At 47.9% G+C, this 23,870-nt stretch overlaps 1 long non-coding RNA gene across 2 annotated transcripts in view; it reads right to left on the reverse strand.

Moving 5' to 3' along the window:
• Positions 1–21,594, reverse strand: part of LOC106502376 — an 83,680-nt gene extending 62,086 nt beyond the window's left edge. Inside the window, exon 1 of one of the 2 annotated variants that reach the window (XR_001918257.1) lies at positions 21,120–21,594. This is a non-coding gene — a long non-coding RNA (uncharacterized LOC106502376). Of the gene's footprint in view, positions 1–19,174; positions 19,300–21,119 lie in introns of those variants that run through there. The other variant, XR_001918258.1, reaches the window with a different exon arrangement.

A 23,870-nucleotide genomic window follows, 5' to 3' on the forward strand; every position in this document is an offset into this window, starting at 1 on the left:
ATAATTTGAAAGACAAACAAATAAATACAAACTCGCCATCTAAAATGCACCAAATTTGTCAAAGCTTCTATGAAATCGTCTCCACTGACTGAGTAAATATATTATACTCTATACTTAAAGATAAGATGTATTGAGCTAAACGATTTATGGAAAAGACTTGCTAATGAGGAAAGATGAGTACACCAAGCTTCTGATAGCATATTACAAGCCAAAATATAGAGGATATTCTGAGAAAAGTGCAAGATTCCAATCACAGTGCCGGTACTTCTTCAACATTTTGGCCATGTCTTTTAATATTTCTGGCTTTTTTCAGCCCTTACACTGTTATAAAATATTTCTAAAGGGTTGAAAAATGAAAATGAAACGAAAGTTGCTCAGTGATGTCCAACTCTTTGCTACCCCATGGACTGTCCATGGAATTCTCCAGGCCAGACTACTGGAGTGGGTAGCTGTTCCCTGCTCCAGGGGGCCTTCCCAACCCAGGGATCAAACCCAGGTCTCTCGCATTTCAGGAGGATTCTTTACCTGCTGAGTCACATGGGAAGTGAGCACTAAAATAATATATCAATATTGTGTTCTGGAAAAATGTTTCACGTCTTGGGGCTTCCCTGGCAGGGCCGTGGTTAGGCCTCCTGCAGTCACTGCAGAGGAACTAAACGTGGACAGGAGCCGAGACTCTGCATGCTGTGTGGCATGGCCAAAATATAAACTCTGAAATGTATATACTTCAAAGCTCACATCTGAAAGTCTTACCTTATGAAATTTAATCCTTTAATGATTGAAATGCTTAGTTATCACTGTAATGTCAATATACAGATGAATGGGCTGTGGTTTATTCCGGTTGTTACAGTGTTGTGGTGCTAAGCAATGGTATTGGCCAGGGACTCAGGAAACAAACAGCACATTCACAGTGGGATGTGCGGAGGAAGGTCCAAAGGCTGCCCACAAAGCTGCCGGTCGGTATGGAAGAACCACAAAGGATAGTGCAGTAACAAGAAGAAAGAGAGCTTACCAGCCCACAAGAACAGAGGTTATTAAAGGAGGCCTCTCCCAGTCAAGGGACACACGCAGCCTGGGCCAGTCCTGCAGGGACTGCCGCTGACCGGACCTGACTGGAGTTCATCGCCATCTGAGGCAGAGGCGGGCATGGAGAGTGATGAAGAAGATCCAGAACGCAATCGGAAGGCGTCCAGCACAGCCAGCCAGGCTTCCAACTCCGGTACCACCTCATCCTTTATCCAGACGCACAGTGTGCCAGCTATGGAAAAGCGGGGCGGTTTTAAAAACAGTAGAGACCTAGTAGATGCTGAGGAGATCAAGAAAAGATGGAAAAAATACGTGGGAAGAACTGGATAAAAAAGATCTTAATGAACCAAATCACTATGATGGCGTGGTCAGTCACCCAGAGCCAGACATTCTGGAGTGCGAAGTCAAGTGGGCCTTAAGAAGCACTGCTGTTAATAAAGCCAGTGGATGCGATGAAATTCCAGCAGAACTACTCAAATCCCTAAAGGAGGAGGCCATCAAGGTTCTGCATTCGTTATGTCAGCAAATCTGAACACTCAGCATTGGCCATAGGACTAGAAAAAGTCAGTCCTCATCCCAGTTCCTAAGAAGGGCAGAACCAAAGTTTGTGCTAAGCATCAGACAGTTGCAGTCCTCTCCCATGCTGGTAGGGTCATGCCTAAAATCTTGCATATTAGTCTTCAGCATTATGTGGACCAAGAACTTCCAGATGTCCAAGCTGGGTTTAGAAAAGGAAGAGGAACTAGAGATCAAACTGCCAACATTCGCTAGATTATAGAGAAAGCAAGGGAATTTCAGAAAAACATCTATCTCTGTTTCATCAACTATGCTAAAGCCTTTGACTGTGTGGCCATGACAAAATGCAGAAAGCTCTTCAAGAGATGGGAGTGCCAGACCATCCTACCTGTCTCCCAAGAAATCTGCATGCGGGTCAAGAAGCAACAGCTAGAACCCTGTATGGACAAACTGATTGGTTCAAAATAGGGAAAGGAGTGCGACAGGGCTGTCTGCGGTCACCCTGTTTGTTTAATCTATACGCTAAGCACATCATGTCGGGCTGGATGAGTTACAGGCTGGCATAAAGATAGGCAGGAGACCCATCAACAACCTCAGATATGCAGGTGATAACATTCTAATAGGCAGAAAGCAAAGAGGAACTAAAGAGCCTCTCGATGAGGGTGAAGGAGGAGAGTGAAAGAGCTGGCGTAAGACTAAATATAAAAATCTAAGATCATGGCACCCAGCCCCATTACTGCATGGCAAATAGAAGGGGAAAAGGGGGAAATAGTGACAGACGTCCTCTTCTTGGGCTCCAAATTCACTGCAGACGGTGACTGCAGCCATGAAATCAGAAGGCGATTGCTTCCTGGCAAGAAAGGGATGACAAACCTAGACAGTACGTTGAAAAATAGAGACATTATTCTGCCAACAAAGGTCTACATAGTCAAGGCTACAGTCTTCCCAGTGGTCAACTATGGTTGTGAAAGCTGGGCCATAAAGAAGGCAGAGCACCAAAGAATTGATGCCTTTGAACTGTGGTGCAGGAAAAGACTCCTGAGGGGCCCTTGGACAGCAAGGAGATCCAACCAGTCCATCTTAAGGGAGATCCGCCCTGAATACTCACTGGAAGGACAGATGCTGAAGCTCCAGTATTTTGGTCATCTGATGCAAACAGACAACTCATTGGAAATGTCCCTGAGGCTAGGAAAGATCAAGGGCAGCAGGAGAAGAGGGCATCAGAGGATGAAATGGCTGGACAACATCACCAATGCAATGAATTTGAACTTGGGCAAACTCTGGAGATGGTGAGGGACAGGGAGGCCTGGCATGCTACAATCCATGGGGTCACAAAGAGCTGGACACAACTGGGCAACTGAACAACAACAACTACTACCTTATCCTTTATCCAGATACAAAGTGTGTCAGCTATAGAAAAGTGGGATGGTCCTGCAAAAGTTAAGAACAGAGCTCCCGTATGATCCAGCAATTTCACTTCTGGTTTTATAGCTGAAGGAATTGAAATCAGTTATCTCAAAGGGATATCTGCACACCCATGTTCATTGAAGCATTATTCATAACATCCAAGATATGAAAATAATATAAATGCCCTTTTATCGATGAATGGATAAGGAAATTCCATAATAAAAGAATATTAAGACCTTAAAAAAAAAGTCTACCTCAACATGGGTAAAGCTGGAGAGCACTAGCTAAGTAAAATAAGCTACACAGAGAGAAAGAAGTACCACGTGGCATTGCCTCTATGTGGACTCTTAAAAAACAACAAAAAAAATGAGGTCAAAGGGTATGAATTTCTCATTATAGGAAGAATAAGTTCTGGGGTCCTAATATGCACGATGACTATACTTAATAATATTTATATACTTGAAAATTGCTAAGAGTAGGTATTAAACATTCTCACCACATGCAATAAAGGAATTAATTATGCGAAGTGATAGATGTGTTAATTACCTGGATTTTGGTAATCCATCAATGTATATGCATACTGGATCACCACATTGAGAATTTAAATATACATATAAATACTTGTCAATTATTCCTTAGTGAAGTTTAAATTTTTAAAAAGTTTTCTTAAATGGGTAATGTGTGCCCCAGTATAGAGGTCACACAATGTCTCACTAGTTAATGCATTAGAACAGTCAGTTTAATCAGCTCTCACATCACCATGAGAAAGAAGAGAAAAACTTTGAAGAAATATTATAGAATGAATCATAACTGCCGCAGCTAGCCAGCAGAATCATCTGCCACCCTGTCCCGCGCTCCTAACGTCTCCACCAATCGTCTGCCACCCTGTCCCGTGCTCCTAATGTCCGCACCGAGACCTCAGCTAGACAAATCCTCCAAGCAAGTGTGGTCCAGACCTTCTCCAAAATTTAAGACTTCAGTGGTCTAATCTTAACTGCATTTCTGTAGTCTTCCATAGACCAGGACTACTGAGCACAGCCTATTCAGTACATGTAAGAAATCCTCTATTAAATCCTCCGGCCCCCTGCCACTGCTCCCGCTATGTAGCATAAATCATGTTCCTTCCTGGTAACTGGGGTAATCCCCCCATACAAAACAGTGACCCCCTTCTCTGCCACAAGGAGCCCAAAATGACCAGAGTGCCAAGCAGAGTAATGACTGCTCTCTGACACAGTAACTCCTCCTTTTATCCCCAAGTCCTCCCACACCACCAAAGCCAAAACTGTAGATACGAGAAGCAACTGCTTCCCAAGTGGGCTGTGAACTGGGATAGTGAGAGGGGTCACTCCCGCTCTCCTGCCGGAAGGCACGGACTCTGGCTAGCAGAGAAACGAATGTATATGGTTGACCAGCTCCGAGAAGTGTTTGTTCAGGACATCCCACATCCTGCCACGCAACACCTCGGTCTCCCAAGGTGTCTTCTAAGCCGGACACAGAACCCAGCTGTCAGAAGTCTTTCCCAGCTGGCTGCTGAGCCACACTTCCCAGCGAGGAAACACACGCCAAGGCCGCGGGGGGACCCGCGTTTTCACACCTCCACTGCTGCGAGCCGCTCCCCCTGGCCGGAGGGGCCGCCGTGCCGGGAACCATGGCGCTGAAGAGGACGCTCCGCAGACACATGCGCGGGAGGTGAGCACTTCTGGAGTGGGGCCCGCAGCCCTGTGGGCACTGGGCTCCGCCTCCCTCTCTGGAGTCTGCACAGCCAGCGCAGCGCCAGCCTGCTCTCCGGTCCTCCGTGGGCGCGGGAGCCCTATCGGGAGCTGGTCCGCGCTGTCGGTGGTTTGCAGTTAGGAGCGGCAGTGGCCGCCGGAGCGAAAGGCCACGCGTGTGAAACCGCGGAGAGCTTCGTCCCTGCCACTCTGGAAGCTCTGCAGTTGGACTCACTGGACCAGAAGCAAGTGGGTTGGGGGAAACTGCATCCACAGGAAAGGGCGTCTTCATTTCCGCATGGAGTGTCCTCTGACAGCTATGCGTGGAAAAATGAGTGTCTCACACGCCGTACCCACCCTTAGAGATCCACGCATATGCCTCGCTTTCAGTCACACTTAAAACTGGCTGTCCAACTTTGTTATTTCCAAGTCCCCAACCAGTCGGCCAGCCCTCTAGCTACTGCCCCGAGTCGCTGTGGGTCTGACTGTCCACACCGCATATATAACCAGATGGCCTATGAAGAGCTCTGCTCACATGGAGGACTCCTGTTAACCAGCATTTTCATCCTGAGTACACAGCAGAGCAGCAGGCAGTCTGTTCTGGCTGGTACCGACATACCACACAGAAAAGCTACGAACTGGGCTGGGGCCTCTCCTCCTCCACCCGTGAGTCAGGAAACCAATACGGAAGTTTTATTTCCCATTACTAAGCATACAGAGTACATCATGAGAAACGCTGGGCTGGAAGAAACACAAGCTGGAATCAAGATTGCCAGGAGAAATATCAATAACCTCAGATATGCAGATGACACCACCCTTATGGCAGAAAGTGAAGAGGAGCGAAAAAGCCTCTTGATGAAAATGAAAGAGGAGAGGGAAAAAGTTGGCTTAAAGCTCAACATTCAGAAAACGAAGATCATGGCATCCGGTCCCATCACTTCATGGCAAATAGATGGGGAAACAGTGGAAACAGTGCCAGACTTTATTTTGGGGGGCTCCAAAATCACCGCAGATGGTGACTGCAGCCATGAGATTAAAAGCCGCCTACTCCTTGGAAGAAAAGTTATGACCAACCTAGATAGCATATTCAAAAGCAGGGACATTACTTTGCCAACTAAGGTCCGTCTAGTCAAGGCTATGGTTTTTCCTGTGGTCATGTATGGATGTGAGAGTTGGACTGGGAAGAAGGCTGAGCACCGAAGAATTGATGCATTTGAACTGTGGTGTTGGAGAAGACTCTTTCAAGTCCCTTGGACTGCAAGGAGATCCAACCAGTCCATTCTGAAGGAGATCAGCCCTGGGATTTCTTTGGAAGGAGTGATGCTGAAGCTGAAACTCCAGTACTCTGGCCACCTCATGCAAAGAGTTGACTCATTAGAAAAGACTCTGATGCTGGGAGGGATTGGGGGCAGGAGGAGAAGGGGACGACAGAGGATGAGATGGCTGGATGGCATCATGGACTCAATGGACGTGAGTCTGAGTGAACTCTGGGAGATGGTGATGGACAGGGCGGCCTGGCGTGCTGCAATTCACGGGGTCGCAAAGAGTCGGACACGACTGAGCGACTGAACTGAACTGAAGCGTACTATTGGAAATGAGACTTCCATATAAGCATACTCTAGGGGCTTCCCAGGTGGTGCTAATGGTAAAGAACCCACCTGTCAAGGCAGGAATCAGAAGAAACGTGAGTTCAATCCCTGGGTCGGGAAGATCCCCTGGAGGAGAAAATGGCAACCCACTCCAATGTGCTTGCCAGGAGAATTCCATGGACAGAGGATCTTGGCAGGCTACAGCCCATGGAGTCACAAAGAGTCAGACATGACTGAAGTGACTTAACAACTTTTACAACTGGGGGATAAAAGACTCTGATGCTGGGAAAGATAGAAGGCGGGAGGAGAAGGGGATGACAGAGGATGAGATGGTTGGATGGCGTCACCAACTCAATGGACATGAGTTGAGTAAACTCGAAGAGATGGTGGAGGCGGGGGAAGCCTGGCGTGTGGCAGTCCATGGGGTGGCAAAGAGTTGGACAAGACTTAGGGACCGAACAACATGGGTTTGTGTTCTTACTGGACGCACCTTGAGACAGACACTCTCCAGGACTCCGTATGATCTGAGCTCTATAAGGTCTCAATGACTAGTGAACACCAGTATTGTTTTACTGTTCTGGGGATCATTTTAAGTTCAGAGCCGGCACGCAATAAACCCCAGAAAAGCTGAGTTCCATTCTCTCCCATGCACGGTCACCCTGGTAAATGACTTCTGGGGGAGCTGGAGAATGCACGTGGGCTTGCTGCACAGCCACTCCTCAGAGGCCTTCCCTCCTCTTAACTCAAGGGAACCTGGGGCTGTGCCCTGTAAGGAAACGGATAGATCCCACTTATAGCAATCCAATATTGTTCTCAACCCAGCCAAACTAAAATTTGTGTTTGCCCATGTATTTCAAGAAGGATTTTATTAGGCTGCCCCCTATTGCATTTCTGAGGAGCCACTGCCAGCAATTCCTGCAGGTCAGACGTCTCCTAACAACCATTTTACACATGATTTTAATTGTAGTAATTGCATGACCACCTGCTCTCTACAACTCCAGGTGATATCATTCCTGTTGAGACAAAAAAAAATTTTCACTGAAGTTTCCCTATGTTATTATACATGGACTACAGAGAGTTAGCAACTCCCAGGCCTTCAAGGATGGTGTGTGCCCCCCACCAGTGATTTCCTAATGCCTCAGTGAAGAGGGTGCCTGCCACGTCACTGCAGAGTGTGTGACTGGGAGAGGCTGAGCAGGTCACACAAGAAATCCATTCCAACATCCCCACTTCCTTCAGCCTCAGACTCCTACGTCTTCGGGACGCTGGAAAGAGCAGAGCTAGCACTTCACCTTTGTCACTGTAAGCCAGCCTTGGGGACAGCTTCAGATCAGCCCGTTCATTAAACTAGACATGCCTGGACCCTAGTGTTGTAGCCAAAACATTAGATTCTGAATTCCAAATGAGCACACTCAATTCCATGAATTCAGTCTTCTCTGGTTATATTTCAGCAGAGTTGCTCAAACACCTGAAAAATCCATTCCTTGCTTGCTCTCCACGTTTACTTCCCAGGCTACCAATGACAGACAATGACAGGGTCATCTGTGCTTTTTCTGGAAGTATACTTCTTTTTAATGTAACTTTTAGATTTCGATTTAACTTTAAGAAAATGGATGAGTCTACATGAATGGCATAAAGAATTCTAATGTAACTTTCAACCATAATCAGCAAGTGCTAACCTTTCATGTTATTTATGACTTTGTTTTTGTCTGTGAACACATCCTCGTACATTTTTTTTCTGAATCATTTGCCCTTTGAGCGGAAATTGCACAAGCCATACATGTTACCTCAAAGTACTTCAATATGCGATTGTCAAGACCAAGGACATTCTGTTACATAAGCGCCTTGTAATAATTAAAGTCGGGAAATCTAATTTGGATACAATATTGTCATATAATTCACTATCTGTATTTGAGATTGCCACTTATCCCAATAATGTCCTCTACAGGTAGTTTTTCCTCAGATAATGAAATATATTTATTGTTCATCTGCAAACTTTTGTTTACTTTCACAGTAAGAGCACTTATAAGCTACTCTTCTAAAATGTCAAGTGCCTGGTGAGTACTGACGGCTACAGACGCAGCGTTACCTAGCAGAGCTCGAGCAATCGCTCGGTGTGCAAAGCTGAGGTTTCGCTTCCTTTCCGCCCTCAGCCCTCACGATTCTGCAGTGTCCCCGTGAGGCTGGCCGTTTTAGATAACTCACACGGGGATCCGTGCACCGTCCGCCCTTCAGTGACCAGCTTGCCTCACCACGTGCAGTGTCTTCCACGGCCATGCCTGCTGTCCTGCTCTTTCGCCTCCTTGCGGTTTTATTCGTGAGGATCTTATTCTTTCTGGTGCGACTGCAGATGAGGCTGCTTTCTTCATCTCTCTGTGGACAGCTCATCGTTAGAGAAGTTCCGGGAAATACGGAAGGGGAAGCTTCCCAGCCTCGCTCCTGCCTGACCCCTTGCAGCTCCTCGGGGTCTCGCCCGTCTCCACCAGTCCCCTCTGTGAATGCTAGGGCCGTGTGGGATCAGCCTGGCAGCTGCCCAGCCCTGCAGAGACGCAGCAGCCAACGCGGACTTCCACCAAGAAGGGGCCAGGACGCGGGACCTCACTCTCCTCCTGCCTCGGGCCACCAGCGGCGACGCCCCTCCGCCGAGACACGGGCAGCAGGCCGACGACAGGGAAGCCTGCTGCCGCCATTCACTCAGGCCAGCCTCGCGGACAGGGCAGAGGGCAGAGGGTCGGACACGGTCTGCAACTGGAAGGCATGGACGTCCACGCAGCCCCAGAGCCCGACTCACCCAACTGACCCAAGGTGAGGACTCTGAAGAATGACCTCGGGGAGGCTAGAGAGCTAGGCTCGGAAGTGAAAGGGGCTCCCGGCCAGAGACACACTCTGCAGTGACGACCCAGTGAGATGAGCCCCGTCGCTGCTTCAGACCCAGATTCTAGAGGGCCCAGGGGACAGGGAAGCGGCCACACTCCAGGGCCCTTCCTGGGAAATCCCCGGACAGGAGAGCCTGGTGCGTCAAGTCCACGGAGTCACAGGGGTCAGACACGACCCAGCAGCCAAACAGCAGAGGTTTAGCATGTGCCAAATTCAGTTACGAGGACAGACAGGACCTCTAACTCAGTTCAGCTCAGTCGCTCAGTCGTGTCCGACTCTCTGCAACCCCATGAACCGCAGCACGCCAGGCCTCCCTGCCCATCACCAACTCCCGGAGTCCACTCAGACTCACGTCCATCGAGTCAGTGATGCCATCCAGCCATCTCATCCTCTGTCGTCCCCTTCTCCTCCTGCCCCCAATCCCTCCCAGCATCAGGGTCTTTTCCATTGAGTCAACTCTTTGCATGAAGTGGCCAGAGTACTGGAGTTTCAGCTTTAGCATCATTCCTTCCAAAGAAATCCCAGGGCTGATCTCCTTCAGAATGGACTGGTTGGATCTCCTTGCAGTCCAAGGGACTCTCGAGAGTCTTCTCCAACACCTCAGTTCAAAAGCATCAATTCTTCGGCGCTCAGCTTTCTTCACAGTCCAACTCTCACATCCACACATGACACAGGAAAAACCATAGCCTTGACTAGACGGACCTTAGTCGGCAAAGTAATGTCTCTGCTTTTTAATATGCTGTCTAGTGAACTCCGGGAGTTGGTGATGGACAGGGAGGCCTGGCATGCTGCGATTCATGGGGTCGCAAAGAGTCGGACACGACCGAGCGACTGAACTGAACTGAACTGAGGTTGGTCATAGCTTTTCTTCCCAGGAGCAAGTGTCTTTTAATTTCATGGCTACAGTCACCACATGCCAAATTTAGTTAAGAGGACAGACAGGACCTCTAATTCAGTGCCGTCAGTTCCTACTCAACGGGTGAGAAACGGTGCCCCAATGGAAAGCAGGAAAAGCGTGTGGGCCGCCTGCAAACAGCTCGTGCTGCATCAGACGTGGAGGGGTCCCCTGCGGGGGCAGAGCCTGGCTGCCCGCCAGGGAAGGCCTGCTGTGGCAGGGTAGCCGCTGCAGCCGCCCCAGCGCATGGACATGCGAGCGTCACTGGAACGCCTGGTCCAGGCAGGACTACTTGACCACCCTCCCCACGCCGGACACCTGGGGCCCTCCAGTAAACTCACACGTGTTTCTCGCTTGCCCCTCAGATCATGTCCATGGAAGAAGGTGACACGTCATTCCCACTCAGCCACACTGCTTGTGAGGCAGGGTCCACAGTGGTTCGTTCTTACATCCCCCATACCCAGCTTAATGCCTCAAGCATGCAGCTCAGTAAGTACCAACTGAACAGGTGAATAAATGAATGAAAAAAGCCACCTCTTGAACCATCCAGAAAACACTAAGCTTGATGTAGTTTGAAAGGCAAGTACATTTTATGACGACCTCCCATCCTTCACTCATGAAATGCATGCTATTCTTTCAAAGTGAGAACTTGCTTAGAAATAACTCAGTCCGGAAAAGAAGGAAAAGAAGGCGTCAGTGTTCCATAGCAGGGGGCTCTGACTGGCATGGCCGTTCCGTTCCTAGGCGTCTCTGGGAACGAAGGGAAAACCCTCGCACACACTTCCTCCCCTCTTCGCATCTCTCTGTAATTTCTCAAAGGAGCAGAAACTCTTTGATACTGTTCTTCTGTTAAGAAAATCACTGTGAGTCTCATATGAGTCTGAAATCAGCATTTATATTTTTTAAAAATAGATTTGGCTGATTTGAAAACATGTTAGAATTAGCTACAGTTAAGATTCAACTCATGACCAACGGCATCTTCTGGTTGAATTTTAAGTGACCAGAGTTTTAAAATAGTCTTTCAATGGGGCAAAATCAGCTTTATTCCCATGCTAAATCACTTAAGCACTGCAAGATCTCAAACAAAATTTTTAAAGCTGAAAAGGGAAAGCGAGTGCACGGGTGACATACGAAACAGCTTCACGGAGTTTAAGACGCGTCACGCTGACGGCTGCTCGCACGCACGCCGCGCCCTTGGGTGCCTCGCCATCGCGCACCTTTCGCTATGGTATGACACTTGGAATGTACACACGTTAGCTGTGCCATTGGCCTCTTAAAGGAGGCCTTACCTAACCAAAATGGTAAGATTCTAATACACACACGAGCACAAGCCTTGAACAGTCTTCAAAGGAGAACACAAGGCAACAGACGATTTGAATCACTAATAACAGTGAAAAATGGAATTTTAACAGTAAGACAATGTTTTGGCTAGTAGGCAAAGAATTTTGTAAATAATAAGAAAAAAATAATTGCTAATACTGGCAATTATTGCTAATATTGGCAAAGATTCAATAAAGTAGGGACTCTCCTCACTTCTGGAAGCACTGCAGATTACAGTTTGACATTAGGCATCGAGTGACTTAAAATATTAATATCCTCTGACTGATTTAATCTCGCTTTGCAGATCCAGCCTAAGAAATGATTCCAAATGCCCATGATACAGTTTGCAAGCAGCTATTCATTTTGCCGAGATGCTCCTCAATTAAAATTATATAAAAGGCCAAGATGGTTGACATAGCCCTTCCGTGCGGGTCGCCTCCTTGCTGACGCCCCCTCCCTCTTCTCAAGTTCTCCATGTCTCCTGTTCCTTGTTCCTTGGCTGTTCCCCCGTCTCCTAAGCTCTAGACCAGGAGGGGTATCAGGCTGGGACGAGAAGAGACTCGGCCAGCTTCTCTGAAATTACACTCAGCCTGCTAATCCCACGACAGCTACTCTGCCTACTTAACTCCAAGTCTTGCTCATTTGGGACCTTGCCAGGCCCACACTTGCCACAGAGGGAGAAAAGGGGTCACTGCTGGAGACAGGGAAGGAAGGGATAAAGCAGACTCGGGGGCAGGGGAAGCAATTGGTTACACACAAGCCCGAAACATATGTTCACCCGGAGCGTTAGAACCGTGCCCACTGGCGTCTGACTGCCTTGTCCACTCATGCAGACCATCACTACCAAAGTCACATTCACAACTGGGTATACGTGAGCTGCCTTTGGCATTCTTTGTCCCTACAAGGTTTGAGAAGATTGCAAAAAGTATGATGTTGTCTGAGGATGGCCTTTGGGTTTGAACAAAAAGGCAGAAAGGCAGTGCTTTGTAGAAGTCAAGAAAAAGTAAAACTATTCTTAGAGCCAGAAGCTTAGCATCCACTGTGGGGAGGCACTGGCAGAAACAGCAGAGGTGATGATACCACCTGGCACGTGTCTGCACAGACCTACACCTGGTCTTTGCAGGGTGCAGGTCAGGGCTAGCAGCTCAGTGCTAGAGAGAGGCCCCCAGCTCACAGGGCACCCCCTTCCACTCTCCCACTCATCACACGGCAAAGGACGAAGAAGCAGACCCGGGGCACGGGACCCAGAGATCTAAGCCCCATCCACACACCCCTGAGGCAGCTGTGCCTTGTCTTCAGACTTAGAGAAATCCGGTAAAAGTGCACACGAAATCGTTGGCGGTGGCTTTGGGGCCAATCGGCATCAGGTTGTCGGTAACTCTATTGTTAGAGGAGAGTAGGTTTAAGTGGACACGTCCCCGTGGCCCCGTGCACCCTCCTCTCCCTATGGGGAGTGAAGCAGGCAGAACACTGCAGGGGTTTCCACTAAAACCCTGGAGCTCAGGCAGGAGTCGCAGCAGCCAGCGCCTCTCAGTCCAAAGGCTTGGACCCAGCGTGTCCTCATTCAGTCTGAGCGTGGAAGGAAAGGAGCTGAAGCGTCCCTACGTTTATCTCGATGACCCAAAGGTGCACACGTCTCCCCTTCCTCTGGTGGTGATGACAATACATTGGCAAGTTATTAACACGGTAATCAGTATCCCAACTGGGTTTGATCATGAAGATTTTGTTGGCGTTTCTCACTTATGAAAATAAGATTATCATCCTACCTATAAATAACAGGCCAGGCTGATGACAGAAGAGAAGGAATCACCGCCCTTAGCTCACGTACCAGAAAGTCATCAAGAGGAAGGGCAGGTAGGAGCGCCTGTTTTCAACGCCATTAGTCTGTTATAAATAGCTATCTAAATGGGAGACATTACTGCTATGTGGAAATCATGGGCACATTTTTCCTGAGTTCAGAGGACCCCATACTTCATAGTACAACCAGGGAAAACATCAACATTCACATCTAGAAAATATGCTGAGAAAGACCGAATATACATCCCTTTGATGTAGAGGTATATTCCCCTGCCCTCAATAAATGTGTTAAATCGCTCCACTGGGAGGCCTGCCAGTTCCCAGAGAGCCTGGACGTGTCTGATGCCCCTGGACCACAGATTTCTCCAACTCTGTTCCGGCTTTCTCACACACGCAGAGCTGCGGTATGACAAAGATTTAAAGACGCATCGTTCTCGTACTGTCGTGAGGGGTCACCGACACCCAGGAAGTGCACGGTGGTCAGCCTGGATCAACGGTTCAGACCATCTTTCTCTTGATAACTGGCCTCTTACTTTATTTCTTAATAAGGATCAATAATGCCTAGTCATTTTAAAAAATATTATCAGCCACGACTACTCTATTATTGAACCGAGTTTTACACCTAATGGTACCCTGGAGACAGAGCCTTTTCCAGCCAGCCCAGACCTCTTTGCCCCTAATCCATCAGGCAGCCCTGCACTTGGAGTTCAAACGTCAGGCTGGATTCCCACATGCCGTTCTGTTTCCACGCGGGAAGGACACGGCCACGGCGGAATTTGCACAGCGGTCACCCGGCCGCTGCAGGGGCCTGAGAAACGTAATCTGGGAGCAATGCGTGTCAGCCCTGTGAGTTCCCTGGGGCCAGGTGCTACATGAATACAAGGTATTCGAGTCCCGTGACCTGTGGGGGTGGATGGTGCTTTGATACATCCCCGTTTGGCTGCCCTGTACCAGGTGTCTGCACAAAAGCACAAGGCAATCAGCGGCTATCTCTGGCTGCGTAAACTCCAGCGAGAGACAGTCTTGCCTGTATTGCAAGACACCTTCCATGGAAGCTGTGATTCTCTCCATCTCTTATTAATTTCCTTTCACACAACTGAAAATACGCAGCTCCAACTGCCTCTTTTTATTAAACAGATCCTGATAAGCGTGAAATGACCCATAAACTCTCTTCTGTGCTTTTTCTGAATAAATGAACATTTAGAAAGAATAAACAATTGCGGTCAGATTTTTCTGTAGATCTGATCTCATTAGTTCAAAAGACGATTCTTGACTGTGTTCGCTTTCCATGCTGGAACGTTAAGAGATCTCCTGATGGACAGAATATGGAAAGCAGAGCCTCTGTCAACGGAGAATCACAGTCCTCACCTACAGCAGCTAGAGGACAGGGGCCTATTGAATCTGCCATAACAGAAAGACCATATACAATCACACACAGACTCTCTTCTATAAGTGAGATTTCAGATGACAGTGGGACACAACAGTTCTTTTTATATATCTCTTCATCTTAGAGCCTTGTGAACTTTTAAAGGACAAATGCCCTGGCTTATCATGTTTGCAGAAATCTCTAAACCAGTCTTTTAACACTCACTGACTAACGGCCACAGAAACAGCTTCAGTCCACCACCGTCTTCATCAGACACCTTGGCGAGGGAAGAGAGGGTATGTGAACGCCGTATCCAGCCTTCCGTAACTACGCAACGTAGAGCCAGCCGTGGGGCCAGAATGACAGCAATCTATCAGACGAAGGGAAAGGCAGGAATGCGAGCTCTAGCAAGCTCAGTCCTGCACCCCTTTATCCTCTCTGCCTGGCATCCACGGGTGAGCAAGCACGCTTTTAACTACGGGCACATGTCCAGTCTGGAGACTAGAATGCAAGGAAAGCCTTACCTTAAACTAGAACTTTAGGAAAAGTTAGTTACTCAGTCAGCTGATAGCAGAGTTAGAAGTCACTCTAATTCAAAGGTCAATGTGAACATGTGAACCCAGAGACTCTTTCAACATCAGTAGCCGGATAGTCCCACTGACAAGAAGAGGAAGAAATACGGGCATTAACACGACAGAGAACGTCCAGGGAAGCATTTTGGAAGCATGCCAGGAGGTTTAGTGATGGCAGGTTTTTTCCTTTGGACCCTGTAGTAACCCCCATATAAATGCATCCTTCCAAAAGTCCCCTTAATTTAAAATGTTAGTCCCCACCAGACAGCAAAGCTTTGAGCTGAAATCTAATTACCTACACCTTCCTTTAAATGAATGGATTTCATACCAAATGACTGCAGGAGCAGATGCAACATGACAGAAAGCTACATTTCCCAGAACGCTGTCCTGACGAAAAGTTCAATGCTCCCTCTTTAATCAGAAAGCTGACCCATCGGATGAATGTGTTAGCTTTCAACATGACCCTGCATTGATTAAATTTTGCCCAAACTCACAGAATTAAATGGAAAGGAAAGGAAGAATAGATTGGCTTTAAACTTTGTTTTCAGCTGAAGTGACTCATTTGTCAGACTGCTTTGAATAAAAATTTACATGGTATAGTAAATTTATCTGAAATACAGAAGGCTTATTTGTAATCAAAACGGATTTTAGTTCTTGGGTTGCTAGTGGCTCTCATTCATTAGATCAGTAATTTCTATTTGCTGTGCAGTTTATCAGAGAATGCTCACTAAAAAAAAGATGACAACGGTGAAACAGAACTGTTTGAGTATTTAATCACAGACAGTTTCAAGCATTAAAAATATGCCTTACATTTACATGCACATTAGATTCTAAAAATCTTGTATACACCCAGGGAGAAAAAGATATATATTTCTAACCATTAAAATAGAAGCATAGAATCAGCCCTCAGTGTTAAAGATGAAGTAACTCAGCCATTTCAAGATGAAGTGACTCTTTTGCAATCATATCACAAATTAATAATCCAAGCAGGACTAGGATCTAGTCTTCCAGGCGCTGTGCTGAGTCACGCAGTCGTGTCCGACTCTTTGTGACCCCGTGGACTGTAACCCGCCAGGCTCCTCTGTCCGTGGGATTCTCCAGGCAAGAACACTGGAGTGGGTTGCCCTGCCCTCCTCCTTCTAGATATGAGACTAGGTCAACGGTTTTATCCACACACTATCCATTCAATAAATATTCTTTGAATGAATCAATGCCACGCAATGCTTTTCAACAAATAAATCGTTGCCCTGCCATTAGGGATTTAAATTTTAGTCTCCTAAATAAAAGAGCAGAAACTATTGTCTATACTAAAGATTAGACAGATAGATAATGAAAAGAGAGGTTCAGGGAAGAGAACAAGAGAGTGCGAGAGAAAGAGGGCAGGCAGACGATTTCCCAGTCCCTAGACTGGGAGCACAGATTACGTTTCCCATTTAGGAAGCATGTTTCCTCTTTAGAGTAGGCGTTCAGAGACAAACACGCTACTACTGTCAGTTCACTCGTTCAGTCGTGTCCGACTCTGTGACCCCACGGACTGCAGCACGCCAGGCCTCCCTGTCCATCACCAACTCCAGGAGTTCACTCAAACTCATGTCCATCAAGTACCGTTGCCACCCAACCATCTCATCCTCTGTCCCCTGCTTCTCCTTCTGCCCTCAATCTTTCCCAGCATCAGGGTCTTTTCAAATGAGTCAGCGCTTCACATAAGGTGGCCAAAGTATTGGAGGTTCAGCTTCAATATCAGTCCTTCCAATGAATGTTCAGGACTGATCTCCTTTAGGATGGACTGGTTGGAGCTCCTTGCTGTCCAAGGGACTCTCAAGAGTCTTCTCCAATACCACAGTTCAAAAGCATCAATTCTTCAGTGCTCAGCTTTCTTTATAGTCCAACTCTCACATCCATACATGACTACTGGAAAAACCATAGCTTTGACTACATGGAACTTTCTTGGCAAAGCAATGTCTCTATTTTTTAATATGCTGTCTAGGTTGGTCATAACTTTCCTTCCAAGGAGCAAGCGTCTTTTAATTTCATGGCTGCAATCACCATCTGCAGTGATTTTGGAGCCCAAGAAAATACAATCTCTCACTGTTTCCATTGTTTCCCCATCTATTTGCCATGAAGTGATGGGACCAGATGCCATGATCTTCGTTTTCTGAATGTTGAGTTTTAAGCCAGATTTCTCACTCTCTTCTTTCACTTTCATCAAGAGGCTCTTTAGTTCCTCTTCACTTTCTGCCATAAGGGTGGTGTCATCTGCATATCTGAGGTTATTGATATTTCTCCCGGCAATCTTGATTCCAGCTTGTGCTTCATCCAGCCCAGCATTTCTCATGATGTACTCTGCATTCAAGTTAAACAAGTAGAGTGACAATATAAAGCCTTGACGTACTCCTTTCCTGATTTGGAACCAGTCTGTTGTTCCATGTCCAGTTCTAACTGTTGCTTCTTGACCCGCATACAGATTTCTCAGGAGGTAGGTCAGGTGGTGTGGTATTCCCATCTCTTGAAGAATTCTCCACAGTTTATTGTGATCCACACAGTCAAAAGCTTTGGCATAGTCAATAAAGCAGAAATAGATGTTTTTCTGGAACTCTCTTGCTTTTTTGATAATCCAATGGATGTTGACAATTTGATCTCTGGTTCCTCTGCCTTTTCTAAAACCAGCTTGAACATCAGGGAGTTCATGGTTCGCGTATTGCTGAAGCCTGGCTTGGAGAATTTTAAGCATTACTTTACTAGCATGTGAGATGAGTGCAATTGTGCGGTAGTTTGAGCATTCTTTGGCATTGCCTTTCTTTGGGATTGGAATGAAAACTGACCTTTTCCAGTCCTGTGGCCACTGCTGAGTTTTCCCAATTTGCTCACATACTGAGTGCTGGTACTCCAGACTGGCTTAATAAATGAATAGCATTTAGCCGAATGTCCATGTAAAATGTTTCCAGTTATCCAACCTTGTCTTCCTGTTGACATGAGTCTAAAAGGGGACAGTTGCTTGCGGATATCCTTGCTTCCTTGTGTGAACTGCAGAGGCCGTTCTCCCCCCTGGCCCCTGTATGGGGATATTACACAGGAGCACGCCGGGCGTGGACGGGGCCCAGGCCTTTCTCGCGCACAGATCGCCTCTCAGTGGAAGAAGAGGAAGCGAGACCGCCAGCTCAGGGCTTTCGCCCTCCTCTACTCTTCCCTCCCCGCTTCCCACCCTCCCTTCCTCCTTTCTTTTCTTCTCTCATTTTTAAGCAGCAGATCACATTTTTAAAGCACACTGAAATTATAACAATTAATCACGAAACTCACTACCTATTGAATCCGTGGCATTCCACGTCATTACAGGAAGCCAGACACCACTGGGTTACAAAGAAGTCAATTCTTATACTTAGGGGTTTTGAAATTCATAGCAGAGTCATTAGCTTAAATGACGATTTTTCTATTTTAAGAGAAAAGACTTTGAAAGAAAAAAGCATTTACTGAAACGGCAGCTTTGATAAAAATCAGAGCACTAATTTTATACTATATACAGTAAGGTTAGAAAAACAGTGCCAGAATATGTAGATATCATTTTCTGCTCTTAAAAGGAGATGAATTTCAACCCGCTGGGAGGAGGCGTGGCTAGTCCAGGGGACAACAGTAGAGAGAGTTGCTGGTGGGAGTCTTTACAAAGAAAAGTCTAGAGAGGTTTAGGAGGGTGGTCTCAGAGCCAGAGAGAAATGTACCCCCTTCTCAGACCCCCCTTAGGGGAGGCAAGAAGCCTTACAGAAAAGCCTCCCCCTCCATAGTAGGACCGGGCAGAATTGTGAACAGAACCTCTGGCCGGGCAGGTGTAGGCAGAGAGCGTGTCAGAGTCCCAGCCTGGGGCTCTGTACCCCAGAGGAGTTAGGGAGCAAGTACAAAGTCTCCAGTGAACCTCAAAAGGGAACACAAGTAGCTGAAGAAGCAAAGCAAAGCGTGAGTTTGGTTATGACTGGAGCATGCCTCTGCGGACACCGCGAGGCCTCGGGTTACAGCGGGTCGGGGAGGGCAGCAGATGAACAGTAATGGCAAGCGTTGACTGGAGTTCACGCGGAAACCTGCACACAGATGCGCACAGCAACCTTACTCACCGCTGCCGGCGCGGAAGCAATCAGGATAGCCTCCAGGAGATGACCAGACAAACACAGACGCGTCCACCTCTTCGTGACCCTGTGAACCGTAGCCCGCCAGGCTCCTCTGTTCATGGGATCCTCTAGGCCAGAATACTGCAGTGGGTTGCCGTGCCCTCCTCCAGGGGAGCTTCCTGACCCAGAGACCAAACCCACATCTCTTATGCCTGCTGCACTGGCTGGCGGGTTCTTCCCCATTCAGTACGAAAAGAACCGAGCTATCGGGCCCTGAAAAGACGTGGAGAAGGCTTATAAACGAACATTATTTAGTGAGAGAAGCTGACCTGAAAACAATACACAGTGTGTGACATTCTGGAAAAGGCAAACCTCCAGCGCCAGTGAAAGATGAGCGGCTGCAGGGGCTCACGGGGAGGGGGGAGGCCAGGTGGGACCCAGAGGGCTTGGTGGGCAGCGGAGACACTCTGCATGACACCGTGGCTCACGGGGAGGGAGGGGCGACCAGGGGGGACACAGAGGGCTTGGTGGGCAGCGGAGACACTCTGCATGACACCATGGCTCACGGGGAGGGAGGGGTGACTGGGGGGACCCAGAGGGCTTGGTGGGCAGCGGAGACACTCTGCATGACACTGTGGTCATAGGTTCGTGTCACTGTGCGCTGCCCAAATCCAAACAGGCACCAAGAGCAAACCCCAAGCTAAACTGCAGACTCTGGGTGACCAAGCTGGGTCAGTGAGGCTCATTAGGGTTAAGAAACGCCCGACTCTGGTGGAGGACGCTTCTAAGAGCAGCGGCTATGCATGCAGAAGGCAGGCGGTGTAAGGAACTCTCTGTCCCCACTCGCAACTTTGCTGTGAACGACTCTAAACAAACTAAATCTTAAATATTGCCATTTGCAGCAACGTGGAGGGATCTAGAGAGTGTTACGCTTAGTGAAATAAGTCAGATAGAGAAAGACAAATTCTATCTGATATCACTCATATGTGGAATCTAAACAGTGGGGGCAGACAAGAGTGTAGGATCAGCGGGGGCAAGGAACTAGACATCCACTTCCAATTCTAGGGTGCTTTTCAGGCCCAGAGGTGGATTCGGAGAGGAAGAGAAAGACAGAAAGGAGCAGAACCTTGAAATACCTTAGTGAAAACTCTGAATCAACTGGGAACCAGTGTGGGGGAAAGACGATACACGCTAAGCTCCATCACAGGAAATAAGAAAATCCAAGTCTGCACGTTTCTTTATCGGCTGGCAAATCTGTATCTGCTACATCCAGTAAAAATGGTGTTACTGGGCACCAGTAAAAATGGTTCATTGGTGTGACTGGGTCAGAGGTTCAGGCTCACACATGGCAAGGCTCTCAGCCTGGGTGCTGCTGGCATTGCAGGCACACGATTCTCAGTTACGGGAGCTGCCTCTTACACAGCAGAATGCCTAGCAGCACCTAGGTCTCCACCCAGCAGATAGATGCCAGCAGCAAACACTCCTCAGACAAAACCAAAACGTCCTCTGGGAATGAGGGGGAGGAAACTGCCCCTTGTTGAGAACCTCTCTTCCCGCTACCCTGAGGAAGAAACCTCAGGCCTCCAGGGAGCAGCTTATGACCCACAGATGCAGCCAGTTCCTCATTCACAAATGAGAAGTTGGAGCCAAGGAAAGGAAGTTGACTTCTATTCTGGCTCAGTATAACTTAAGGAGAGAGCTGGTATTGTAAACGCAGATTTCCCTACACCGAGTGCTGTGCTTTGCCTTCCGAGCATCTGAAATGTCTTTAGAAAGCTAGCAGAGAGCCTGACACAGAAGAGCCTCGTCTGTTTCTGCACTGAGTGAGCCCTCAGGCCCACGCCTTGTCCCGGGACACTACAGGGCCGGTGAAGAGCAAAGACCTCAACCTCCCAGCAAGCGACACTTGCAGGGGTCACCCTGTACCTTTCAGCGCTGATCCAGTCCTCACCTGCTCCCCTGTGAATCAATAGTCAACGCAGAACAGTGTCACCGGCCAATGTTTAACTCAGGGCTGGGAGCCATGCTGTATTTCAGGGCTGTGGAGATGGTAAGCACAGGACGGCACTTTCTAACTCCCAGGGCTCGTGGGTGAAGAGGCTGCTGCAGCAGCCGCGGTTTCCTTTGTGTGAGGTCCACTCTCCTCTGTGCAGCACGAAGCCCCCGGCACTCGTTATCTGCGCAGCACACCGTGAGCCGCGCTCACACACCCGCACGGCCTGCGACTGCCAGCTGCTGGCGCGTCTCCCCGGCAAACTGCAGGTGGCGCTACGACGGATAACAGGCTTTCTCTGCTGCTTCTGTGCTTTCTATTATGTCTGCCCAGCACAGTCCTGGGCACGAAAGAGCAGATGCTTGGATTTGAAAACTGCTAGCCACGGTTCTTCAGAAACGCCTTTCATTTGTTCAGAAGCTGGGTGCCCTCAGGTCCGTAGTCTGTCTGCCGCAGACAGGCCAAAAGCTGCGATTCTGTCTCCTATCCTCATTTATTAACGTGTCTCTGCACGCCACACTATCTGACATCAGAAGCCGGTGGCAACTCTCCAATCTGGGTTTCTAATAGAGATAAATGTTGAGCAGAGGTGGCGAGCTGGCCGACGGCCCGCTGAAGGCAGCCCCGGGCTAAGCGCTCTTTGGCCAATCATTAAAGGCGACACAGCCAGGCACCGGCTGTGCTCGGCACATCCAGGCGACTTGGCCCCGAGCCCGTCTTATCAGTCAGCGTCTCTGCGCCTGTCTCCTTAAGCGCAGGATGGAAATCGGAGTGCCTGCTAATGAGGTCACTATGGATACTAACACACAAAGTTCCCAAACATACCTAGCACACATCAGCTTCTCCATACAGATTAGCTATCATCATCACAAAAGTTGCTGGGGGCACTCAGACCATGAAACAGCGGCCTGTCCGCCTTTCCAATAACCATAGAAGCCTTGAAACCATTCAGCCACCAAATAACCAAACACATGGGCTTGACGTATAAATTAAAATGCTAAACTCTTATACATGAAGAAAGTCATAGAAGTATTTATCACTCAAAATATTTAAAAATTATATTTTAGCATTCAATGATATGAAAAGACTGTTTTTTCTAAATGTCTTTGTTAACGTCAGCTTTGCAAGGTCTGGGGAGACACATTTCCATTACAAAATACCTGAAACTAACTCCAGGCCTCCACCACCCCTGACGGCCTGGAGCTCTCCGAGAAGCAGAAAACAGGATGATTTTCCTACAGATTTGTAGAATGAGATCATGTCTACCCAGAGATAAGACTGTTGCCATTAAAAGCTTATTGAAATATGTGTATCCCCAGGCTTTCTTTTCTCCTGCTAAAGAAAGCTTCGTGGCTTCTCCCTCTCCTCTGCCCTCCAAGCAGAGGAGTAGGATAGCTCCTACAGAGCTCCAGCAGTGGTTAGAAGGCAGAACTGGCAAAAAAAAATTCAAAGAAAAGAGGTTTTGCATCAAAAATACATATGCCCAGTTTTCTTTAAAGTATTGAATGGCAGCCTAACAAAGAGGGGGAAATGGTTTAGAAGAATTAAAAACTAGCGGCTCGTGTGTGCTGGCCATTGGGGTACGATGCAGCTGGAAGATGAGATTTAATGACGACGAGTTTGGGGGGCAGCAGCAGCCGCTGGTGCAGAGGCCGCTAGAATGAGGAACATTGGGAGGGATTTCTAATGCGCTTCTGTGCACATTAGCACACGGCCCCTCTCCTTCCTTCCCAGGCGACGCTTCCTGAGAAGAGCAAACTTGTCATCTTTTTCAATCAACACCTACAAAATACCCAGGCCACGTAAACCCTTGCATGATGGTTATACCACATATCATGCAGGGATGAGGGAGCAAGTTACAAATGAATGGTGCAAATATCTAGGAGGACAGAGGTAATCAAATTTCAAAGACGGTGGCATTGTGGCTGGTTGTCAAACTGTAGGGAATGAATGAGTCTTTTGGAAATGGTGGCTTGGTTGCTGCCCTGGAGTTGCTGACAAAGTGCAACAGGAATGCTTGGAACCACAAATGGACTGACAGCTTCCACCCAAATCCCAGAGGGGAGTGACCTAAGTCCCCGTGCTCTGTGGTTCGGTTCACGCTTTCATAGGAGGCGGCGGCGGCAGCGACTTTATCAGCAGACAGAGCCTGGCAGCTCCACGGGCTGCAGCCCAGCTGCTCGCTCCCTGCTCGGAAGTGCAATACAAATTAATTTGCCAAAACATCCCAGAGTCATCCTTGTACTAAATGATGCATGATTAAACAAACACACACTGGCCAGGCTTGCCCTGGCCACATCTGTGATCATGATTTGCTGAACACTGATGAGCCCGCCACTATTTTGGGTGGCAACAGCTCAGTAGACGCCAAGAGGACCCTGGAAATGCACCACACTGCCGCTTCTGGAAGGCAGAGCTTCAGATTTCTCTGTTTCCATTTTCAAGCCAAATATTTCAAAGCAATTGAAAGGCTTGGGAGAGCAGGCTCTCCTAACAACCCCATCAGTCCTGAGCCCCACAGTGTGGCACAGTCTCAACTGACTTTTTAAAAAATAATAGTACCGTAAAATAGCAACTAATTATCAGCCAACAGAAACAATTCTGAAGAGAGAGGCTGAGACTCTGTAAGAGATTAGTCACAGTTTATAAAACATTGATGACTTTTGGTTACCGCGCTTTATTCCTGCAAATGGGAGAAATTCATGCATA

Source organism: Capra hircus, chromosome 7 (assembly GCF_001704415.2).
Source record: "Capra hircus breed San Clemente chromosome 7, ASM170441v1, whole genome shotgun sequence".
Classification (NCBI taxonomy): Eukaryota; Metazoa; Chordata; class Mammalia; order Artiodactyla; family Bovidae; genus Capra; species Capra hircus.